Genomic DNA, 24,701 nt, shown 5'->3' with positions numbered 1-24,701 from the left:
GGGTCAAATTAAAAGTTACTATTGTATTTAGTGGAACAAGAACTAGATAAAATGGAGAGCCAGGAATGGGAGCACTGTTAGTGAGTTAAGTAGGTGAAGTAAAAAAACCCCAAAATGCCACAAACATAAGTTTGAGTCCCAGATAAGATAATTTGTTCGTTATTTAGGTTTGAATGAAAGGAGATGTAAAGGAGAAAGGAAGATACTAATATAGAGGGAGAAAAGAAAGAGAGAGAGAGAGAGAGAGAGAGAGAGAGAACCCCTAAAAGAAGAAAAAAGAAAAAGAGGAGAGAGAGAGAGTTAAGGGTTTTGGAGTGCAACCCTCATAGAGAGAAAGGAAGAGGAAAGAAAAGGTAATGGGAGATGTAACACTTATGGGTAGTGTAGTTCAGGGAGAAGGGAGAGTAAGACCAGTAGAGAATTAAACTACCAAATTGGAGGAGGAAAAAAAAATCAAGAATGAAAATAAGAGAAACAAACGAACAAATATAATAAAATGGGATAGGTTATAAAGTCTGCAAATTATTCTTGATTTTGAGAGGTTATCTTCTTGCTTTTTCTTTTCTCTTCCTCTTCCTGGTTGGTGACTCTGTACCCCAGGTTCTGCCCCTTTGGCATGCTCAGGTAGAGGTTTGCAGTTGATAAGTCTCTATGGCAATGTCATATATTATGCTTCAGTATCGTTGGCAGGCGAGGCTCATTAGCATTTATAGGCTCCAACAGTGAGAGAGTCTGTGTTCCTGGAGCCTCTCTCCTAGTCTTTCCTTCCTCAATTAGTAGCCTGATAATCCAGCTATGGGGTTGCTGCTGCCTCTGCCTGGATAGTAAGAGGCTCAAAGAGCTGGCTGGCAACTCCCCACTCTATTCCCACTCAGCACAGGGCTCTGGGTAAGGCTCAGTCAGTCACAGCTGCTATCATAATCAGGCGGGGCTTCTGCCCACTCAAAGACCTCCAGCTCTGCCACTCTGTCCAGTAACATGGGCGGGCGCCCACTCCTGGGGTGCTTGGAGGAAACTTGCTCACTATCTGTGTGCAGACCAGGATATCAGGCTGGCAGTCTCACCCCCACCTGCACAGAGAAGTTCCAGTGTTGGAATTGGCTCTTGCTCTGTCCCTGTGCGCGGCTTTTTCAGGGTGCTGGGGCGGCCCGGAGATTCCGCTTTTGGCCCACACAAAGGCCCCTAATTCTGCCCCTCTGTGGAATAACACGGGTGCCCACTCCCGGGGCTTTCGAAGGAATCTCTCACCCACTATCTGTGCTCACCGACCAGGAGATCGGAGAAAATGGCTGCCCCACTTGTCTTTCTTTGTCTGGGTTTAGCGCGAGTGTTAGCTTGTACTGACTGGGTTGCCACAGGCACAATTTTTCCTCGGCTTGGATCTCCGTCCCACAGCCTGGTTCGGCTGTTTGTGCCGTTGCCTGGATCTATTCACCCCTTTTGCCCGCCTCAGTTTCTATATTCTCAGTTCCCAGTGAAAGCCGCCCTGTTTAGGTTAGTGAGGAAGGCGGAGCATTTCTTACTCCCTATTTCCTTTGGTGTTTGATTATATATTTAGCCAATTTTTTGCTTGACCATACCTTCGGGTGTATTGCGAAACATCTGGAGGCTCCAAGGATAGGTTTTTCTGTTTTTGGTTGAAGATCCTGCTGAGTTTTGGGGGAGATTTATCGGTATTGCTTTCTACCACGCCATTACTCTGACGTCACTCTTGATGTTGTACATTCTTGGGTTTGGACAAATATATAATGACATGTATCCTTCATTGTATTATCATACAGTGTAGTTTTACTGTCCTAAAAACTTTGTGTTCCACCTAGTCATCCTTCCTGGTCCCTACTTACCCACCCTAGCCCCTGACAACCACTGATATTTTTATTGTCTCAAAAGTGTTGCCTTTTCCAGAATGTTATAGAGTTGGAATTATTCAGTATGTGTAGCCTTTTTAGATTAGCCTCTTTCAATTAGTAATATGCACTTACCAGTAATTTCTTTCATGTCTTTTCATGGTTTTGTGGTTTATTTCTTTTTCATACTGAATAATACTTCCTTTTCTAGATAGATCACAGTTCATTTACCCATTCATCTACTGAAGGACACCTTGGCTGCTTCCAAGTTTTGGCAATTATGAATAAAGCTGCCACAAACATCTGTGTGCAGGTTTTTGTGTGGACATTGTATTCAAGTCATTGTGATAAATACTAAGGAGTGTGATTGCTGGACTGAATGATAAGAGTAGTTTTTAGTTTTATAATAAGCTGCCAAATTGTATTCCATAATGGTTGCACCATTTTGCATTTCCACTCTGGTATGTTTTTAGAGCTTTATATACCTATTCAAGTTATTATACCAGAAATATTGAGAAAATGTGTAATTTTAAGAGAGGAGAATTTTAAAATGTTCAAATAGTTGGGACACATTTCTTTCGCTTAGGGACTAATTATATGATTGTTTAATAAGCACACTTCTCTCCAAACCTTTTACTTATCCCTTTGCTCTGAAGCCTGTGATTGATCAAAGTACCCCAAAGACCAGCTTTGTAAGAGCTCCCAACAAATATTTCAGTTTGCCGGCAAGAATGGCCTTATTTTATAAGAATGTTTACTTCAAAATGAATTTTTAAGAGATGCCAAAAGCACTTATTTTTACTCCATTGTTTCTAGAAAATAAATATCCATTGAAGTTTCATTTCTTTGGGGCAGCAGTTCTCAACCTGTGGCTGCGACTCCGGCAGGGTCGCCTAAAGCCATTGGAAAATACATAATGCATATCAGGTATTTACATTCGGAATTATAACTGTAGCAAAATTACTGTTATGAAGTAGTCATCAAAATTATTTTTTGGTTTGGGGTCACCGCAACATGAGGAACTGTATTGCGGGGTCACAGCATTATAAAGGTTGAGAACCACTGCTTTGGGGTAAGGCCATGTCCAGAAGCCATCATTTAAAATGCAGACATCTTTGAGAGGGGAACCATTTAACCATAAACACTTTAGTGTGAAAACTTTTATCAAGATATGCCATCCAGAACCCTTCCATGGCCCTAGGAAAGGAGGGAGCCTGGTGAGCTTTGGAAACAACAGAGTCAAAGGTTGGAATGCTTGCCAGGCCACCTCTAGGAAGAAACAGTTGGGATCAGCAGGAAGGCACTAGACATTTGGCAGGAAACTACACCAGGCAAGAGACTGGGAGTAAAGGTTCAGAGGCAAAATAGCAAACTATTGACTTAAAGTCAGTGCTGGCCCTGGCTGTTCTCATGAAGTGACCCTCACCTTCATGGTGATCTCTGGAGTTTCTGATCATTTCACTTGAAACAGGCCAAGTGAAAACCTGGAAAGCTGTTTTCACCGTCGGGTGGGTTAGGGAGGAATCGTGGAGGGGCTCCTTGTCATTCACTATGGTACACCCAGCATGGCGCCAGTTGCTCCTGGCAAGAGTAATAAATCAGCAGTTTTAACCTGTTGCTATGAAGATCAAGTCCACAGTTATTATACTTGTATGTAGTGTCTTTAGCATCCAGCTGAGGAGCCAAGGAAGGGCAGTAATAACCGTTCACTGAAACGCATCACTAGAACACTCTGCTTGGATTTGACTGCAACTGAGACTTCAGGTTTTAATATTTTGCTGCTAGTTTAAGCCTGCAGTATTTCAAATGCATTTCTTCTCATCCTGTATTTACAGTGAGTACACTGCAAAGTATATTAAGCATATTTGGTATGCCAAGATGCTTATCTTCTAGCAGCTTCCTGTGCAATAGGAATGATTCAACAAATGTAGAATCAATTCATCAATGTAAGACACTTTATAATAAACATGCACTAACAGGGGTGCAAATGTCCATGGAGAGAAGAAGGGAAGTGGTGGAAAGGGTCTGGCAAGTGTAGGCTGATGTAGGAGGGCAATGAAATCCTAGGAGGTTTCATGGAGGTATCATTTTAGTGGGAGCTTGAAGAATGGAGAGAATTCTCAGAGGCATAGTGCAAAGGGAGAGAGCCTGGCAGCTAGAGTGGGACAGGCAGGGAGAATTTTTATTGTACATTTGGCAGTGTTAATGGTCTCTCTGCTGTACAGCCCAGATCATTGTCTGTGGGAGGTGGTAGGAAGTCCATTCTGATAAGTAGGCAGTAGAGATTATAAAGTACAATTAACAATAGGCGAAGGACGTTGGAATTTATTTAGCACGCAATAAAAAGCTGTAAAGCCAGTAGTCACAACCACCATCACAGCCGCCTGGCCCATGCAGGTTCGCATTTGATTCAGACAGACGGTAATGAAACAACGGAGACAAGAACTGGTAGGTCATTAGGTTTAATCCTAGCTTGCACCTGGCGGGCAAGAAATACACACAGTGGGAAATATACTTCCCTTTCCATTCAGGGCTCCAAAGCCATGACTTATTCGAGTTTTCTAGAATCAAATATTTCTACCTCACCAGACTTATTCACCTCTGTTCCCCATCTCCTTCTCTCTGCACAAACTGGCTTCTCCTTTAGCACTTCGCCATCTTGGCTGCTTCTCTTCTCCTCCACGTGGCCTTTCTCTGCTCTCTCCTCTAATGCTAATCTCAGGAACTGAGAGAGAGCAAGCTCCTGGTCTGCCCCATTTTATAGTGTAGAAATCAAAACCTTTAATCTAATATACAAACAAGGATGTCTCTGATACAAAGTCACTTAGGGTGGGAAAGGCTTAGTCTTAAAACTAAGCCTTAAGGTATAACAACCCTGCCTGCTTACAGCCTGTCCCCCACACCCTATGCAAACTATAAGTGAGCAAACCTATATATCATATTTACAAACTTATTTGACCAACAGAAGCCAAAAATTAAAAGTGGCTCCAGCCATATTTCTGCTGTTATGTTGAACCTGGTTCATATTTTAGCTCAAGAAGATACAAATCTGTTGAGATCTTTGTTTCCAAAGATTCATTCATAAAATTTTCCATGAATTTCCCCCAAGGGGCTCTTATAAGTCCCTTGAGAAGCTTGAGATGATCCAGAGACTGTTCAGCTTATCTTCTCCTGGGAAAGTCATTTGTTTAAAGAACAAGAGAATAGTGAACAGGAAGTCAGGATAGTGGTTATATCTAGAGTAAAGGAAGAGAGGGGTTTTTCCATCTTGGGGGATTACAGGCATTCTTTTACACAAATAATTACCTTCTTAATCTAGGTTTGGGTATATAGGCATTTATTATTTTTAACTGTCCATATATGCTTCTATAATCTCTATCATACATATGATACATTTGATTTTTTTTAAAATGTATAAAGAGTTAGTCTTAAGAAGGATGTTTTCCCTCTAAACCTTGAGTTTGTTGCATGAAGAGAGGATGGAAAAAACTGAAAACAATCTTGAAATAATTGGGAAGTAATTTGAGAAAACTCAGTGCCATTTTCTAAGAATGAGACTGTTACTAGAGGCTTGAAGGTACTAGAAAATACTAGAATGGTGACTGCAGGAAACGAGATAGGGAGTTAACCAGAGGTAACGACAAAGATCGCTAAGCAGCATTAAAAGTATCCAGTGGTTTAGGGACAGAATTATGAAAACCAAGCAGACATTTTTAAAATTAATGTTTGGAATATAGATAACATTAGACTTTACCTCTCCTGAGCTGCAATGAAAATATATATTCAACATCAGATGATTAGGAGAGGGAATTTCAGTTTACCTCACGTTATTGGTTGGTCAAGTTAAAGTAGCCCTGGTCTAAGGAAAGAGACGTGTATGGCCAGTGGCCCGTTGCTGTGTGGCCTTGCAGATGCAGTTTGCACTGGATTCAGGCAGATGGTAAAGGAACTGTGAAGCCAGAAGATGGCGGGCCATTCTGTTTATTCAGGTCTCATTAGGGCCAGCGAGCAAACAGGCAGAGATGACTTCCCTTTCTCCCATCTCAGGCTCAGTATTCACCAGCCAAACAGGCTAGAAAGAAATCAGGGCTCCCAGGCCCCAACTCAGTCTCTGGTTCCACAACCCGGACTCATTCTCCTGACTCACCCTCCGGACTCTCTCTCTGATCTCTCCAGCAAAATAAGCAGGGTGGGGGGAGGTGGGGGGAGTGGGAAACCCCTTCTCCAGCAAACAATAGCAAACAATGGCCCCTCCCAAGCAGGCAAGCAATCCACAATTTGCAGTCTTCCGCCCTGAGGGCAAGCACACGCAGGATTGCATAGACCAGGGGTCTCAAACTCAACTCAGCATGTGGGCCGCAGAGCAAGATCACAGCTGTTGGGCAGGCCGCACTAGGTCTACAAAAGGCAACTGTTACGCAACACTTTTCTCACTGCAGTTGAAAACAAAAAAAAAATCAGTACAACAAGCACAACCGTACATGCAGTTTACTCAGTGTCACAAAATGACCAGAAACTGTAGTTCACATCACAACTGCTGTTAACTAAGCTAATATCTAGCTAGGATGCTAGAGAAATGAAAAATACAAGTAGGCCCCTAGGCTTACTTAATTTTATCCAAAATATTTTGAACTTCGTGGATTAGTCTGCGGGCCGCACAAAATTGTTCGGCGGGCCACATGCAGCCCATGGGCCGCGAGTTTGAGACCCCTGGCATAGACTATATGTTCACAAGGCACTGCCTCAATACAAGTGAGAGAACTTAAAAAACATTTGTTTACCCAACAAGGAGTTATTGGGATACCTTTCCATTTGGGATACTTAGGGCTGCAAGTATCAGAAAATCCAAATTACAGTAAACTATTTAAGAGGGATTTATTTTTTTCACATGAAATCAGCCCAGTGGCAGGCGGTTACAGGCTTTGCAATTCTCTTGGACTTCCCCTCCTTCAATCATGTCTGCCTTTAGGGCAGGGAGACTGAGGAAGGGGAGAGAGCCCAACTGGTCAAGTCCATCTCTTTCTCTAAGGGAGGCCAAAGCATCCAAAGTCATCTGCCATAAACTTTCATATTGATCTTATTGAGGACAGCCCTGTGTCTCCCCAGCTGTGGTGAGGTGTGAAACCCTGAAGACAGAGCTTTCTGGTCTCTGTGGCAGGAAGCAGCAAGAAAGAAGGCTGTGGGAGAAGGCTTTTGGATGATGTTCTATTTAACACTGAAACCATGTCAGCCCTAAGGTCTGCAGAAATTTCAGAAAGTCAGGCAAGCTGTGGAAAGACAACAATCTGATATTCCTGCAACCAAGTTCAGTAAGAGACATTATCAGTTTGATTCAGGGCCAGGTGCTTCTGGCCAATCCAGGGAGGGCAGAATAGCAGAGAGAGAGAGTGGAACAGAGGTCAGTGGCAGAGTTTGGGGGAATAGATGGACTACAGTAGAAAGGCTAACTTCTGAATCAGATAATTTTGAGGGGCCCTCTGGGTGGGACTGGGGAAATGCAAGAGTAAGACTCAATCCTATGGAGACTGAAGGCTGATAAAAAGGACTCATTCGGGGGTGGCCTCAGTGCACTGCTAGCAACCTCAAACCACATTTTTAAGCTTCTGCTAGTCAAATTAGAGTTGTCATGGGTTTACCAAGACCCATCAGCCAGTGGTGGAATTCCGCTGGTTTACACCAGTTTGGCAGAGCCGATACTTGAGTTCAGCAAACCAGTTGTTAAAATGGCACTTGTAATCAGGGTTCTCTCTAAGATGGGCGCCTGGTCAGTCGCACAATGTGGAAATCACAATATACATTTCTTACTCTTTTTTAACATTCATCTGTGCAAGAGTGTATTCTAAACATCCATAGTAATGTTCATTCCATCCAGAGGTGAAAAAAATTGCAAGTGAGGATGCCATTCAAGAAGCAATATGGAAATACTTTTAATAATAGTTTTTATTATTTCTTGCCAGGTATTATTTAATATTTTTTCACTAATATTTTAAAACTCTTCCTTATAACAAAATCTAGTTTTGTGTACCTCTTTTATTGTTCTTATATAAATATTAAATGCATGAAATAATAATCTACCTTTCAATATAGTTTTTTAATACTTAAAACAGTCATTAGGGCAGAGAACTGGTTGTTAAATTATTTGAATTCCACCACTGCCATCAGCTACTGCCTGTCCTAAGAGTATTCAAAAGAATTTGTGACACTTGATAAGGTGGTGACACAGTGGATAGAGTGTCAGCCTGGGACGTTGAGGACCCAACTTCGAAACCCTGTGATCGTGGCTTAAGCACGGGCTCATCCAGCTTGAGCACAGGGTCTCTGGCTTGAACCTGGGATCAGGCATCATCCCATGGTCTCTGGCTTGAAGCCTAAGGTCACTGGCTTGGGCCCAAGGTTGCTGACTTGAGCAAGGGGTCACTGGCTCAACTGGAGCACCTCTCCCATCAAGGAACATATGAGAAGTCAATCAATAAACAATTAAGGTGTCACAACTATGAGTTGATGCTTCTCACCTCTCTCCCTTCATGTTGGTTCCTGACCCTCTCTCTCGCTTGCTCTTACATAAAAAAAAAAAAAAGAATAAAAAGAAAAGGCAACCACAATAAATTACCAACCCCTCTGAAATTTAGGAGAATGCCCTAGGGTTATCTGGGCCCATGGCCCTCTGTTCGGCAGCATAAACTAGAGGATTCGATGGTAATAAACAATGCCCCAATTCTCAGTGGTTTAAATAACAAGATTTCTTTCACTTGGATTCCACAGCCCACAGAGGTTAGCTAGTGTGCTCTTCTGAAGAACCCACGCCCCCACTGGGAGGCAATGTGGGGACTCCTGTATTAACCCTTTGATCTACCTGGCTGGAGCTTCATACCACTTCAACCCATATTTCACTGATCAAAGCAAGTCAAAAGGGTAAGCTTGAACATATTTATCGGGTCATGCACCCTCTATCTGGCTCTAGGAACGGGACAGTCTACACTTGCAGACTGAAAAAAGCAGCACTAGGGCATAAAAGGGGACAAGGTTGCCACTAGACCAGAACTGGATACTTGACAAGGTTTCTTTTATTTTTAAATTTATCTTATTGAAATAAAATTCATATTTTAAAGCATACAGTTCAGTGGTGTTTAGTATGTCTACAAAGTTGTGCAACCATGATCACTATTTAACTCTGGAACATCTCCATCAACTCCCAAAGAAATTCTGTAGGATTAAGGAGTCACTCCCCATTCTGAGCTCATCTCAGTACCCGGCGACCACTAATCTATCCTGTCTCCATAGATTTGCCTCTTCTGGACACAGCATATAAAGAATCATACAGTATGTGGCCTTTGGGCCTTATGTCTTTCACTTAGCATGATGTGTTCAAAGTTCATTTATGTTGTAATATGCACCAATACTTGCACTCCTTTCTATGGGTGAGTAGTATCCCACTGTATGAATATACCACATTTGTTTATCTGTTTATCCATTGATATGGACATTTGGGTTATCTCCACTTTTTGGCTCTTATGGATAATTCTGCTATGAACAATCACAGGCAAGTTTTGTATGAATGCATATGTTTTCACTTCTCTTGGGTATATACTTAGGAGTGGAATTATTAGATCATATGGTCGCTCTATATTTAACTCTGAGGAACCACCAAAATGTTTAGCCAAGTGGCTGTATTATTTTAGATCCTCACCAGCAATGTCTGAGGGTTTCAACTTCTCCATATCTTCCCCAATACTTATTTTCTGTTTCTTTAATAACAGTCTTATGGCTGTGAAGTGATATCTCATGATGGGTTTGATTTGCATTTCATTCATGACTGCTAAGGTCCAGTATCTTTTCATTTGCTTATTGGCCATTTTAAATCAGTTTTTGGAGAAACATCTATTCAAAGTCTTTGCCCATTTTAAAAATGGGTTGTTCACTGATTGCTGTTAAAAAACAGTTTGCTGTTTAAAAACTATTCTTTTTCATTTTGCAAGAACTAGTTCAAAGTATGCACACTGAAATCCTAGACAGATGAAAATGCTGAGTTTGAGACTTTTTTGGGGTTGGGGAAGGGAGATACAGCCTTTAAACTTCATGAATGTACTTAATGCTACTGAACTATATACACTTACAGTCAGGATGGCTAATTATATTTTTCCACAATTATAAATAATAAAAACTTAAAAAAATGTTGGCATACAGTTGTTCTTTTCCTTCCCTTCATTTCCTTCCCTTCCCTTCTCCTCCCTTCTTTTCTCTCCTTTCTTTCTTTCTTTCTTTCTTTCTTTCTTTCTTTCTTTCTTTCTTTCTTTCTTTCTTTCTCTCTCTCTCTCTCTCTCTCTCTCTCTCTCTCTCTCTTTATTTTAAACTATATGATGCAGATAAATTTGTGGGTTTGTTAGTTCCCCATCTGTGTGAGACAAAATAATGACCCTTTAAAGATGTCACATCTTAATTCCTGGAACCTGTGAATATGTTACCATACATGGCAAAGGGATTTTCAGATGTGATTGAACTAAGAATTCGGAATGAGAAGACTATCTTGCATTATCCATTGGGTCCCATGTAATCACAAGGGTCCTTATAAGAAGAATGCGGGAGGCTCCAGATGAGAGAGGAGATGTGACAATATAAGCAGAAGTTGAAGGGAATGATGTATTTTAAAGATGGAGAAAGGGCCACATACCAAGGAATGCAAGTGGCATCCAGAACCTCTGTCAGTAACATTTTAGCCCATAAGACCCATGTCTGACTTCTCATTTCCAAAAATATAAGACAGTAAATTCGCGTTGTTTTAAGTCACTACATTTGTGGTAACTTGTTACAACAGCAGTTGGAAACTAATACACCCAGGAACAGACAATTTCATTTTGCAGTTTGTTTTATTTGGGCAGTTTGGCAAAGGAGAATGATGGTTAAATAGCTAGGGTCTGGAGTCAGATGGCCTGAGTTTAAAGCTGAGTGGGTGGCTCTATGAATTGGGTACATTACTAAACTTCCCTGGGTCTCAATTTACATATTTTGCTAAAATGGATTCATCTCATAAAGATCCTTACAAAGATTAAATGAGTTAAGACAGGTAACATTCCTGGAATAGTATCATATCTGGTCCATAGTAAACACTCAACACATCTTAGCTTATTCATATAATATATTGTTGCAGATTTCAGCAAATATGTGTTGCACTTAGAGCTAGAACTGTGTGGAGAACTGTGGTTTCTGTTTCAGGACTGCTGCCACCACAGTCACATTAACTGCTGAAAACCCGTCCGATACTGCCCAGCTGGGGAGTGTCTGCCGCACTTGGGAAGTCGCAATGCTCCCTAGCAGCTGCACACACTCCCCCGGGAAGGAGTCTCTCTCGTTCCTCTTCTCGGCCTCTGGAGAGATGATCAGAACGTTTCTGCCATCTGGTCTTGGTAGTTCTTTACATTCAGTTTCATTTCTGTTTATGAGGGTTAAAATACTACAGGCTATATTTAAAGCAGTTTCAAGATTAGCATGGCTTACCTAGGGAAATTGCTTTTCCTAGTGACTACCTGCTTCTTTTGCCTAAATTGAAACATGTAGAATTGTTTTTAAGAGCATAAAGTCTGAAGAGACTGTCCAAGGCTCTGTGAGTTGCAGTGAACAACTTTTCTCTGTGTGTGTGTATGTACACGCGCATGCGTGTACGTGCATATGTGCTTGTGCCATTTAAGAAGACACGCAGTCCATTGCACCATTAGCTTCATTTCAAAGATGGTATCCAAACCTTTAACAAAAGTAAGGGATGGACTTTGTAACAGATCTCCAGAGCTGTATGAAGTATCTTTTAAGGTCAACTGTACTGTTTCTGGGGGAAGAAACCGTTGCCCAATCTCAGGTCATGAACTGATACTGCCTATGTTTCCTTCTGAGAGTTTTATAGTGTTAACCCATACATGTAGGTCTTTGATCCCTTTTGAATAAATTTATATGTATGATGGGAGGGAGAGCCTCAAAGTCATTCTTTAGAATGTGGGTACCCAGTATCCTAGCACCATTTGTTGAAAAGACTCTTCTTTCCCCATTGAATTGTCTTGACACACTTATTGAAAATCAATTGATTATTAATGCTAAGGTTTAAATCAATTGATATTTAATGTTAGGGTTTATTTTGGACTCTCAATTCTATTTCAGTGGACTATACACCTATCCTATGGCAATAACATACCATCATTTTTTTTTTTTTTTTTTTTTTTATAATTTTATTTTTTTAATGGGGTGACATCAATAAATCAGGATACATATATTCAAAGATAACAAGTCCAGGTTATCTTGTCGTTCAATTATGTTGCATACCCACCACCCAAAGTCAGATTGTCCTCTGTCACCTTCTATCTTGTTTTCTTTGTGCCCCTCCCACCCCCTATCTCTCTCCCATTCCCCCCTCCCCCCCGTAACCACCACACTCTTATCAATGTCTCTTAGTTTCACTATTATGTCCCACCTACGTATGGAATAATACAGTTCCTGTTTTTTTTCTGATTTACTTATTTCGCTTCGTATCATGTTATCAAGATCCCACCATTTTGCTGTAAATGTTCCGATGTCATCATTTCTTATGGCTGAGTAGTATTCCATAGTGTATATGTGCCACATCTTCTTTATCCAGTCATCTATTGATGGGCTTTTTGGTTGTTTCCATGTCCTGGCCACTGTGAACAATGCTGCAATAAACATGGGGCTGCATGTGTCTTTACGTATCAATGTTTCTGAGTTTTGGGGATATATACCCAGTAGAGGGATTGCTGGGTCATAAGGTAGTTCTATTTTCAGTTTTTTGAGGAACCACCATACTGTCTTCCATAATGGTTGTACTACTTTACATTCCCACCAACAGTGTATGAGGGTTCCTTTTTCTCCACAGCCTCTCCAACATTTGCTATTACCTGACTTGCTAATAACAGCTAATCGAACAGGTGTGAGGTGGTATCTCATTGCCGTTTTGATTTGCATTTCTCTAATAGCTAAAGAAGATGAGCATCTTTTCATATATCTGTTGGCCATTTGTATTTCTTCCTGTGAGAAGTGTCTATTCATATCCTCTTCCCATTTTTTTATTGGATTGTTTGTTTGTTTGTTGTTGAGTTTTATGAGTTCTTTGTATATTTTGGATATTAGGCCCTTATCTGAGCTGTTGTTTGAAAATATCATTTCCCATTTAGTTGGCTTTCTGTTTATTTTGTTATCAGTTTCCCTTGCTGAGCAAAAACTTCTTAGTCTGATGTAGTCCCATTCATTAATTTTTGCCTTCACTTCTCTTGCCATTGGAGTCAAATTCATAAAATGCTCTTTAAAACCCAGGTCCATGAGTTGAGTACCTATGTCTTCTTCTATGTACTTAATTGTTTCAGGTCTTAATAACATACCATCTTGATTACTGCAGCTTTGTAGCAGTTTTTGAATTGTGAGGCATGAATTCTTCTGCTTTGTTTTTTTCTTCAAGATTGCCATGGCCATTTTGGGTCCCTTGTATTTCTATATGAATTTTAAGATCAGTTAGCCAATTTCTACAAAGTGAAGGTGGCTTAGATTTTAATAGGGATTTTGTTGAATCTTAGGACCAATTTGAGGAATATTGCCATCTTAACACTCTTTCAGTCCATGAACAGATCCTTGAATCCTTTGACAACCTTGAATTCTAAAGCAATGTCTCCAGTATGTGCCTGCTTAGCAGAGATCAAACAGGTGACTCTGACATGTCTTCTCAGAGTTCTGAGCAGTGAATTAGTTGGGTTTGGGGCATTTGCTATACATGCTCTTTTCTGGACTGTTTAATTGTCTAGGACAGAACATGACACCCAAACGCCAAGATAAGATGTAGTTCAATGATCACAGATGTTCTCCCCAGCCTCAGTCAGATATCACTCAAATTCTCGATGTTCCTTTGATAAGGTATAGTAAGATTACTTTTTATTTTTGGAGTATGTATTGGGAGCTCCACAAGAGAACAAAGTGGTCCTCTGTTCCTTTGAGGTGTAAACTATTGCACATGAGCATAAGGCATCCTCAGCTGGCTTACTGTGTGCCACCTACTCATTTGCCAAAGGGTTTCTTCAAGTCTACAGCTGGAGATGGGTGTTTTTAGAGGAAGAGTCAATGGTCCAATGGAGATAGTTTCAGTAATGACATCAATCTTTAAGCATTAAAAAAATTAGAATGACATGACAGCTTCAGGTATTATTTAGGAGAGTCAGGAGCTGGTTGACCAGAACTTCCAAGCTGTGGGATTTGAACCTTGGCATAAGAAATCAATGTAATGATTCATTGAAATAACAAATAGAACAAGGTCATTGGAAAAGGTACAAGTATTTTTCCCCCTGAAACTGTGAAAACCAAGCTAAATAATTTTGCGAGATATTGAAGCTTTGGTAGCTGCTCCACATTTATTTTAGTTGCCCACTTCTCTTCCTCTACAGAGATGAGCAGAAGAGGTTTAGAACAATAAGGATTGGTCTTGAGCATTGCTCTCTAGAAACAGCAAAGTACAAGGAGGTTGAACTAGAGAAAAAATAATTTCAATAACAGTGGGTATTATGGAAGGGAACAGAAAGCCAGCTAAATTATTGCATCCTTTAGAAATAAAGAAGGAAATCTGTTCATCTTTTATTATGCAGACAAGAACAATGCAATAGTGGGCACCAAGAAAAAAAAGATGGAAAGTATCTAAAGGACTTTAGCAGTGGGAATAAATTTCTATTTTATTTAAGCTGCTATATTTTGGAGTTCCATTGCTATAGAAGTTTCATCTTTATTCTAACAAATATTCATATATATGAACACAAAAATGTGAAGGGAATGCTAAATACCCAAATGAGGAGAGTGGTATTTGGGTGAAGATGGATCTATAAGGGGGAAGGCAGGAGGCTTCATCTGCATTTCTAAAATGTTTTTACTCATAATTCAGTACTGAGTTAATAGGTGTTTATTATATTACTCTCTCTATTTAAAATGTTTTTGTAATGATTGATTTTAGAGAGAAGGAAGAAGGCAAAGAGACAGAGAAACATTGATTTGTAGTTCCACGTATTTATGCATTTATTGGTTGATATTTTTATGTGGCCTGACCAGAGATTGAACCCACAACTTGGAGTATCAGAGCGATGATTTAACCAACTGAGGTACCTGGCCAGGGCCTCTCTATATTTTTTGAATGTCTGAATTATTTTGTTAAAATCTATACTGAAATTGGATAAGAAAATAGGAGTCATAGATGGGCTAAATAATAAAAATGACTTGGATGAAAAAAATCTAAAACAAAATATATTAATGTGATTAAAGTAATCACAGATGGAAGGCTATCTAATTGCACTGAGCTTGTTCCGGAACACTTTCGCCACATGTGATGATGATACGAATAATTCATATCTATGATTTCTTTACAGAGGATCAAGGGTAAGAACTTGATCTTCCAGGAACAATGTGCTTCAAATTTATATTATTTCTTATTTCCTTGGGTTCTCAATAAAGAGATTCAGGCAAGGAAACTCCCTTAAAATAAAGATTAAGAAGCCATACAGAGCACTTGAGTGCACGTTCAGGAGTTTCAAGTATTTTTCATTCACTTACTGAAACTTATCATTTCTGCTGAAGAAGTTTGCAGTAGGTCAAGGTTAAGTGAGAAGAAGAAGTAATGTTTAACTCCCATTAAAAAGGAGGAGGGTTCAGATAAAGACTTCAGAAGGTTGTTTAATGAAAACAGGAATATGAAGTGTGTACATTGAAGAGATGTTCTAGTTTCAGTTCATCTCCACCACCCTGTCTGTATTTCTCATCTATATGGGAAACAGTGAAGAACTGTGCACCTTGTCAATGGAGCAAATAAAGCTGAGTTAAGCCTTAAGATTTCTAATTGTGGTTGTATGTTGGAAATTAACACATACCCTCCCTATAAAGACACTTTGAGGCCCCAAAATACAAATGCCATCTGATACAACTCAGCCCTGGATATATATTGACTCTATCCCTGGCACTCATATTGGTGCCTTTGCTTTATTTTTAAGCAAAAGCATGTATGAAATAACACAAAACCCAAATGAGTTGTATGTAGTCTTTGTGTGTGTGTGTGTGTGTGTGTGACAGAGACAAGAGAGACAGAGAGAGGGACAGATAGAGACAGACAGGAAGGGAGAAAAATGAGAAGCATCAATTCTTTGTTGAGGCACCTTAGTTGTTCATTGACTGCTTTCTCATATGTGCCTTGATTGGGGGGGGGGGAGCTACAGCACACAAAGTGACTCCTTGCTCAAGCCAGTGACCCTGGGCTCAAGTTGGTGAGCCTTGCTCAAACCAGATGAGCCCACGCTCAATCCGGAGATCTTCTGGTCAGGCATGAGTTGTAGTCTTGTTTTCAGTAGTTTAGTAGTCTAGTGACAATCCTAATCTCCTCCTTTCTTTTCTAAATGGACTTTTTTCTTCAAGTCTCTTCCACACCTTTCATTTTGCCATCTACTCTCTCTATTCTCCTTTTCTACATTTCCCAATCTTTTTCTTTGTTGCCTCTACTTCTGAAAAGTTTTGTGCTGTGGAATGGAAAGAGGAGATTTAAAAGTGAAAATGAGGGGCTGAGGAATAATAGAAAGAGATGGGACAAATTGACCCCACCCTCCCTGACCCTGAGCCCTGCAACACAGTCTCAACTTCAGCAATTTTTTTTTTTTGTATTTTTCTGAAGCTGGAAAAGGGGAGGCAGTCAGACAGACTCCCGCATGCGCCCGACCGGGATCCACCGGGCACGCCCACCAGGGGGCAATGCTCTGCCCATCTGGGGCGTTGCTCTGTTGCAACCAGAGCCATTCTAACGCCTGAGGCAGAGGCCATGGAGCCATCCTCAGTGCCCGGGCCAACTTTGCTCCAGTGGAGCCTTGGCTACCGGAGGGGAAGAGAGAGACAGAGAGGAAGGAGAGGGGGAGGGGAAGAGAAGCAGATGGGTGCTTCTCCTGTGTACCCTGGCCGGGAATCGAACCCGGGACTCCTGCAAGCCAGGCTGACGCTCTACTACTGAGCCAACCGGCCAGGGCCAACTTCAGCAATTTTTCACCTCTTTTTGCTGTCTCTTTAATACATTTTCAAGGAGATTTCTTTTTTCAAGCCAAGGCTATATCTTCCAAAGTATTGAAGTGCAAAGCAATCTACTCCCAACAGATAAATCACTGTATAAAATTTTCTAAACTGTATCAGAATGTCCTTGGAATTTGTATAATACATTTTCCCCAGAGTCACTTTACCAACATTTTGGCTGATTATGGCAAGATGCCCAGGTCATATAAAGTTAAACAAAGTTTTTTATTTTTATTTTTAGAAATGGGGAGGTAGAGAGACAGACTCCCACATGCGCCCCAACTGGGATCCACCCACCAGCCCAGTACTGGGCAATGCTCTGCCCTTCTGGGACTGTTGCTGCATTGCTCAGTACCTGAGGTGGAAGCCATGGAGCCATCCTCAGCACCCAGGGCCAACTTGCTCCAACTGAGCCATGGCTGCAGGAGAGGAAGAGAGAGATAGAGAGAGAGAAAGGTGGAGAAGCAGATGGTTGCTTCTCCTGTGTCCCCTGACCAGGAATCAAACCCAGGATGACCATATGCCAGGCCAATGCTCTACTACTGAGCCTGCTGGTCAGGTTAAAGTTTTTTAAATGTAACGTCTTTACATAAACAACTTCTTCTGTACTCTGATAAATAACTTCAGAATTGCTTCTTGTTTTACATCAGCACTTAATTCCCAACCCCCCTCACTAAATCTTCCCTTGTATCAATTCTAATTTTAATTAAAAATAAAAACATTGTAAATCATCACTTATTAAATGCCAGAGAGCAAGACCAGTGTAATGAATTAGTTACTAAAAGGAGGGACATAAGGAAGATGTTAGAATTTCTCATAAATTCATATCTAAAAGTGACCATTTTATTCATCTAAATTATTAACCAAGGGTGTGGTAAAATTTGCCCAAAGATGCACATGAGTTAGGGGGATGTCCAGTTACCCCTCTGGGCTTTTGTATGTTTAGCACTCTCTACCTGGATACTATATGAAATGGCCAACACTCATCCCCACCTCACCCCACACTTTGTCTCATCATGGTGGTCACTTCCCTTGGACTAACTGCTGTGAAAACGCCTCAAAGCTATAAGCTCCCAGAGCACCCTGGACTTACCGATCTCTGTCACTTACCACCATGTGATTATCACCATCTGAACTGTGAATACTTTACTTAGTTCTATGACACAAAGTTTCCTGTAATGCCTGGCACCTAATGGGTGATGAATAACCATTTATAAAGGGACCCACCCAGGTCTCCTGTTCTACTAGACCAGAATCTGCAAAACCTAGGGGCCCTTTAAGACAGTGCTTTCTTTTTTCTGGGTAAGTTGTAGACGAAGAGGTTGAGTATCTGTTTTAAAGTTCTACCCTTCCCTTTGTGAAGATATGATCTACAATGTGGTCCTACTGACCCTTAGCTGAGAAAAGTAGCCCAGATGTTGGGACAGCTGGCAGAATTCAGGGGCACTTCCATGTTGCTCTGTGCTCACATGCTACATGTTACATGCCACCACTGACAGCACCATAACCTAAAACTCTCTCACTGAAATATTTAAATGGAACTTTTTTCTCCATTACTCTTTGTAGAAGGGCAGACTATAAATAATTTAAAAATGTTATTCCACTTTTTATTATACTAAAGATCATTTTTAATTTTATGGCATTTCACTTATGTCAGTTATTTACCCAAAATTATAATGTAAATGTGAAAATGTTTTTGATGAAATGCGATATTAAAGACTGACTTTTCCTTTATCTCTCCTAATCTTTAAATGTTATTTTATGAATGAGGACAATCATTTCTCAATCAGCACAGGAAGCTTCTGACCTTTCTCTCTGTTTGGCCTCTTTCTATGCATTCTCTTGCACCTACACTGGTGGCTATGTTCACTCAGACCAGGGACTGCCTTCTAATTACCGTCAGTGAGTGATCAGCACAGAACATTCTGCCTGACTCTATCGATTAGCTTGTGTGTTTAATTACTAAATACATCTTATTTTTTAACTAGGTTAGATAGGAGAGTAAGTATCATTTCCTGCTGTTTTTTTGAGGTGGTAGTAGTGGGCTAGATTTATTTTTAAAACAGTAAAAAGCCAACCAGGAAGATATATCAATCAATGGTTTATTCTCTTTGGTTCCAGTTAATTCACTTTGAATGGATAGCCACTGCTGCAAGGCTCTTGGAAACACAAAGGTGGGTGACATTGTTGACAATGTCACTGATGTACTTTCCTTTTAAATGGTTCTGCTCTGCCATTCCTTACAAATTATCACTGGGAAGTTTAAAGAGAAAGAAATAGAAGATAACATCTAAAAATGGGAGAGCAGGTTGTATCACAGGAAGTCTGGAAGGAGGGCTGAGCAAGCCTCTGGGTCTGTTACCTCCCTCAGCCCTGCAGGGTGGGAAGGGTGTGACCGCCCCTCCAGTGTGGTCTATTGCATCTAGGAGCCAGTTTCCTAACCATGTTTACCCTCTTGTGCCTGAATTTCAAACACAACTAAAGTACCTTTTAGAGTAGCATTTTCAATGTTACTCAACCAGGTGACAACTGAAATCATCAAAAACTGGAATGATGACAGTGACACTTAATTGGCCATGGAGATAAGTCTCTAAGGCTACTTTAACACCTCTCAAGGTTCTAAAAGCCCTCAAGAGGCAGGAACAGGAGTATAAATCATGCAGATCTTGGCTGGACAGGGAGAGAACTCAGAGCTTGCCTGAAGTTGTTTTCAGTGCTTCTGATGATCTCCGGATATTAAACGTCAGTGGCCCGGCAGACACATGGCCATGTTATTAAAGATTACAAATTAGCAACAGAGATAAAATCTAGTTCGCAGCATGACAAAATGCTCTCAGTCATTTTCTTTTTGACAAATGTAACTTTGTGTGAATGGTTTACAAGGAGAGGATATTGTAGAAAAGGGAAAGTTCTCATAACAGAAATGACTTGTGTCCTGCCCCTGGGAAACGTTTCTCCTGTTCTGAGGCATTAGGTGATTATGGGAAAGCAGGGTGTTGCTACAAGGAGAGACTGGCATATGGATAAAAATATAAAGTAGATAAAATAAAATAAGCAATCACCCCAGAAGGCTGACACTGACAGAGCCCCGGTGCTTCCATACTGATTGTTGCCGCAGTGGGTTTAATACAATCAGGAAGGTGATATCAGATGTTTTGTTTATTAGTTTCTTTATTTAATAGGTATTTTTTTTTAACCTTTCTTATGTCAGGCATTATCTTAGATCCCAAAGATAACAAAATGGATAAAAGAAAATCTCTGATCTTGGAGAGTGCTAAGTAAATTTAAATTGTTCCTGATTTTTGTTTTAGTATATCAAGTGGCCCTGGTATGGACTAAAATATGATACTGGCATGATTTATCAGTTTGTATCCACAGACTGATGGCATTTGTCTACTTCTTGAAATACCTAGGGTACCATAGAAGGCTACGTACATATGTGGTTCTCTTTCTTCCTTCCTTCCTTCCTTCCTTCCTTCCTTCCTTCCTTCCTTCCTTCCTTCCTTCCTTCCTTCCTTCCTTTCTTTCTTTCTTTCCTTCCTTCTTTCTTAGTGACAAAGACAGCAAGGGACAGAGAGAGGGACAGACAGACAAGAAGGGAGAGAGATGATAAATATCAACACTTTGTTGTGGCACCTTAGTTGTTAATTGATTGTTTTCTCATATGTGTCTTGACCGAGGGGCTACAGCAGACCAAGTGACCCCTTGTTCAAGCCAGAGACCTTGGGCTCTAGCTGGTGAGCTTTGCTCAAACCAGATGAGCCCGCACTCAAGCTGGTGACCTCAGGGTTTCGAACCTGGGTCCTCCGTGTCCCAGACCGATGCTCTACCCACTGTGCCACTGCCTGGTCATGCTACAGATGTGGTTTTCAATACACGAGGAAAGCAAATTACAAAACTATTTAGTGTTACAATATACAAGCATAGAGAACAGTAACAAAAGGCTGTACACCCCAATTTTAAAGCCATCATGGGATAACAGAGGCATTTTATTTTCCTCTTTAGGCTTTTCTGTACTTCCTAAATTTTATCTACTGGAATGTGTTTTGCTTTTGTAACCAAAAAACACTTTGAAAACTGTATATTTTGCTAATTATTTTAAGAGTAACATTTAGCCCTGGCCAGATAGCTCAGTTGGTTAGAGCATCATCCTGAAGTACAAAGGTTACTGATTTGATCCCCAGTCAGGGCACATACAGGAACAGATCGATGTTCCTCTCTCTCTCTCTCTCTCTCTCTCTCTCTCTCCTCTTCTTTCTCTCTTGCTGAAATCAATAAAATTTAAAAATTTTTAATTAAAAATTAAAGTAACATTTAAGATCTGCAAGTAACTTCAGGATTGTTAATTATTCCTTATCATTTCCCTTAACAACAAGATAAGTAAGAGTATCCTAATTTCCTGGTTATACACTAGAATTAAATGCAGAAATAGAACTCATAATTCTAAAAGTATTAGACCACATCTTTCATTCATCTGCTATATTCTTCTTATGAGGGAAATTATGCTAGTTGCCCTGTGTTAGGCTTCACCCAAAGCAGGGTTCCGAGGCAAGGATTTGGGTGTAAGTAGTTTATTTGGGAAGTGATTTCAGATGCATGGTAAGGGAGTGGGTGAGATGGCAAGAAAGGGAAGCCAATCAAGTCTGCAATAGTGAGAGGGTTGTCACTGTGGGCACCAAGGGCTCAGTCCTGCATGAGCCTGCTGAGAGAGTATGGAGAGCATACCTTGCAGTTTTCTCCCCTAACAACAAGAAAGCTGGGAGATCTTTCCACCATTCTTACTGGTTAGCGGTTGCTTCTGAAGGCATTCACTTCCTAGCACTTCTTGCCTGTTCCATGCAAAGGACAAGCAATCCCATATGGCCAAAGAAATCCCAAAAGTAGAGAGAGTCCCTGGTCCTTGAGTAAGGATGCCCCAGATTAAAGCTTCACGGGACCCTCTGGAACGACTCCAGGAATGTGAGTGGGGCACTGAGAGTTTTGAGACATCATTATAATAATTAGCTCTAAAATTGCATGACCTAACACAATTTAATTTTCCACTTTGCTCATGTATGCTCCTTTGCAGGTCAAGTAGCTTTCCTGGGTAGCTTTCTCAGATCTTATCTACATCCACTGTGCAGTCTGCCCATCTCAGAGCCTCTGCTCATAGACACACATACAGGGAAGAGGGAGGCTGTGGACAATGGCACAGGATGTTGGAAGGCCCAGCCTGGTGGTGGAGGATGTCACATTAGCATATTCCATCTCCCCAAACCCAGTCATGTGGTCCACACATAACTGCACAGGAGTGTGGGAATGTAGTCTTCACCTGTGCCCAGGGGGCGTCTTCTCATCTCCTTATCAGAATCGGTGAGAATTCTTTAAATATCTGGTGCTTAATGAATACTCTATTTTTTCTTTTGAAAGTAAGTTTAAATTTCTTATATATTCCAGATGCAGATGATTCCATGGAAGAGTTAATGCTGAGGAGCACAGAAGAGAAACCTTGGTCCAGTGTGGCAAGTGCTAATTTAGCCTGGGAGTCAGAACATCTGAGAGCTAAGCCTTGACCCGCTCTTGACCAGGTATGTGATTTTGGACACATTAGCCCCCTGATCTGAAAAATATTAAAGTAGGTACAATATTGTATAGATGCTTAAACTAAGTAGCTGGTTACATATTTTTAAAGATTTTTTCCATGTATATATGTATATATTTGTATATAAATATATATAATATATGCACACATAAATGCTATTATATATACACATAAAAAACTATACATATCTATGATGCTTAACTTTACATGTTGACTTGAGTGAGCCACAGGGTGCCCAGATTAAATATTGTTTCTGGGCATATCTGTGAGAGTGTTTCTGGATGAGATTAGCATTTGAGGCAGTAGGCTCAGTAATAAATATTGCCCTCCCCAATCCATCATCCAACCAAAATAGTAGAAGAAAGGTATTTGTTCCTTTTGCTTCCTGCTTACCTGCTGAGCTGAAACATTGGCTCCTGCCCTTGGACTAGAACTTACATCCTCAGTGTTCCTGATTATCAGGCCTTTAAACTCAGACTAGAACCACACCACTGATTTGCCTGAGTCTCCAGCATGCAGACAGAGGATTGTGAAACTTCTCAGCTTCCATAATCTTGCAAGCCAATTCCTCAGAATAAATTTCTTTGTGCGTATGAACCTATCTATCTGTTTTCTATGGTTCTATTTCCATGGAGAACCCTGATGAATAGAAAGTAACGTGGGGTTAGCACTGAGACCAGACTATCCACTCTTGAATGTGCTATACTTGTTGAACTTACTTTCGGTCCATCACAACTTTTTATTTTCTTGCTCTTTCCTCCAAGAAGAAGCATGTTCCTGCAGTGACTCACAGGCCAGCCAGGCAGGTGTGTGTCAGCAGAGGTGAACAAATGCAGGCAGCAGCTGTGGCTTAAACCCCCATTCTGGGTCAGCTGTGGGAGAAGAAACACAGGTCCTCTTGTGAAACCCAACGAAAGCACAGACCTGTAGTCGATCTGGTCTCACCCATGAGCTCATATGCATTTCTCAGGTCTAATATTTCTAGGCTGAGAGAGGCTTTGGCTATTTATTATACACCAGGGACCAGCAATACACAGACCATTTTAAAGGCTACATTTTCTAACTGACAAAACAGTGCTTGGTGCCAAATGACAGAAGGTCTTTCTTTCCTTCCTCCTTTCTTTCTTTCTTTCTTTCTTTCTTTCTTTCTTTCTTTCTTTCTTTCTTTCTTTATTTATTTATTTATTTATTTATTTATTTCTTCTTTCTTCCTTCTTTCCTCCCTCTCTCTCTCTCTCTTTCCCTTTCTCTCTTCTCCTTTTCTTTCTATAAGGTTTGTTTAGTCAAAAGACCTTAATTTAACTTCAGGAAACTCAGCTAAAAGAATTTGACATTATATCTAGAATCCAGTTTATTTCAGAAGGAAAAAAAAATACTGTGTGATGACTTTCCTGTCAGGTATTAAACACTTTCAGTGACTATTCATTCTTCATTCTTTTTTTTATTCATTCTTCAGAAACTTATTGAGCAGTAGTCATAGACCAGAATCTGTGATAGGTGCTGGTCACTTCTTTTGGCTACTTCTGTCTGGTCAGAGAAGCCCATTGGTCCCAGCTAGCACCACAAAGCCAGATTCCATTGGTTGGCCTGGACTATTTCCTGACCAACAGCTGATGCAACACTGACCTTTCTGACTCCTGTCACCAGATACATTGTGTTCTGAAATAAAGCAATAACAGTAAAAACTAAATTTGTCTAAAAACTAAAATTGTCAAGTGATTAACATACCTTTAGCTGTGATTTCCTATAACAGAGTATAATAGATACAGGATTTAATGAAAAGTAAATAGCTAACAGACATTTAGTATAGGCTAAGTGCTGTCCTAAGCAGTTTATATACAGCACATTAAACCATTTAATCCCCAACAGCACTATGAGGTAGACACTGTTATCATTCTCATTGTATGGAAATGGAAGCAGATAAGGTAAGTGGCTTTTCATCTATTGGAGCAACTACTTAATCTTCCTGTCTGTGTAGTACTATTGCCATTCCATGTAATTCTGTTAGAAATAGTACTGCATAAAAGAGAACTGCCTTTTCTCCCCCAAATATGGAAAAGTTTGGAGTCTCCAAATTTGACCAAAAGTGTAGAAAGAGGACTCTACTGAGGTCACACTGCTATTTATTCTTACATTCAATAAATAAAAATGTCCACCCTGGACTGGCATCAGAAATCCAAAGATGAATGAGCCTCAAGTTTCACTTA

At 40.5% G+C, this 24,701-nt stretch overlaps 1 long non-coding RNA gene across 2 annotated transcripts in view; it reads left to right on the top strand.

The window, feature by feature from the left end:
• Positions 1-2,662: 2,662 nt before the first annotated feature.
• The window catches only part of LOC136337709 (uncharacterized), a 78,096-nt gene continuing 56,057 nt past the window's right edge, over positions 2,663-24,701 (top strand). For both annotated transcript variants that reach the window (XR_010731875.1, XR_010731874.1), the window contains exons 1-2: positions 2,663-2,774; positions 22,350-22,480. This is a non-coding gene — a long non-coding RNA (uncharacterized lncRNA). The remainder of the gene's footprint in view (positions 2,775-22,349; positions 22,481-24,701) is intronic.

This window comes from Saccopteryx bilineata, chromosome 5 (assembly GCF_036850765.1).
Source record: "Saccopteryx bilineata isolate mSacBil1 chromosome 5, mSacBil1_pri_phased_curated, whole genome shotgun sequence".
Taxonomy (NCBI): Eukaryota; Metazoa; Chordata; class Mammalia; order Chiroptera; family Emballonuridae; genus Saccopteryx; species Saccopteryx bilineata.
This window is presented reverse-complemented; position numbering and strand designations above follow the sequence as displayed.